At 42.5% G+C, this 973-nt stretch overlaps 1 non-coding gene across 1 annotated transcript; it reads right to left on the bottom strand.

Annotated features, from left to right (window-relative positions):
• Positions 1-252: 252 nt before the first annotated feature.
• LOC141694601 (small nucleolar RNA R71) lies at positions 253-359 on the bottom strand. The gene has a single exon (XR_012563890.1). It is a non-coding gene; the product is annotated as a small nucleolar RNA R71 (small nucleolar RNA).
• Positions 360-973: the final 614 nt, after the last annotated feature.

Here is a 973-nt window from a genome sequence, read left to right as displayed (position 1 = left end):
CAGAATTCAATCCAGTTTGGGGGTTCTCCAACGGAAGATCCCAGTATGCACATTAGGTATTTTATTGAGATATGCGATACCTTCAAGTTCAACGGTGTTTCTGAAGATGCTGTGAAGCCGAGACTATTCCCATTCTCTCTGAGGGACAAGGCTAAGAGCTTGTTAAACTCTCTACCAGCTGGTTCGATTACTACTTGGGAAGATCTTGCTCAAAAGTTTCTCACTAAATTTTTCCCTATCGCAAGGACAGCTGCAATCAGGAATGCTCTTACTCAATTTGCGCAGCAATCAAGAGAATCTTTATATGAAGCTTGGGAGCGCTACAAGGAGATGCTTAGGAAGTGTCCTCATCATGGAATGCCTGACTGGATAATCATCAATTATTTTTATAATGGTTTGGGAGCACAGTCCAGACCCATGCTCGATGCAGCACCAGGGGGAGCTTTATGGGCTAAGAGCTACGATGAAGCTTATAATCTAATTGAACTGATGGCTTCTAATAAATATCAGTATCCAGCCCAGAGATTGCCACAGAGCAAGGTAGCAGGAATTCTTGAAGTGGATACAGCTACGGCTATCACTGCTCAACTAAAGGTGTTGTCTATGAAGATCAATTCTCTGGCTAATTATGGTGTTAATCAGATAACCAGTATTTGTGAGATGTGTGCATGTTCGCATGCGACGGAGCAATGCGCTATATCTAGTGAATCATCTCAGTTTGTGAGCAACTTTCAGAGATCCCAGCAACCAGTTTCAGACACTTATCATCCTGACAACTAGAATCATCCTAACTTCAGATGGAGCAACAATCAGAATGTGATAAAACAGCCGTTCCAGCAGTTTGGAGAAAAACAATTCAACCCACCTGGTTTTCAGCAACAATTTGTACCAAGACAACAACTCCAACTTCAACAACAAACTCATGAAGGTGCAGGTCAATATTCGTGTTAGGTCACACACACTGTAGAAGGGG

The sequence above is a fragment of the Apium graveolens genome, chromosome 10 (assembly GCF_009905375.1).
Source record: "Apium graveolens cultivar Ventura chromosome 10, ASM990537v1, whole genome shotgun sequence".
In the NCBI taxonomy this organism is placed as follows: Eukaryota; Viridiplantae; Streptophyta; class Magnoliopsida; order Apiales; family Apiaceae; genus Apium; species Apium graveolens.
Note: the sequence above shows the minus strand (reverse complement) of the source record. Positions and strands in the feature narration are given on the sequence as shown.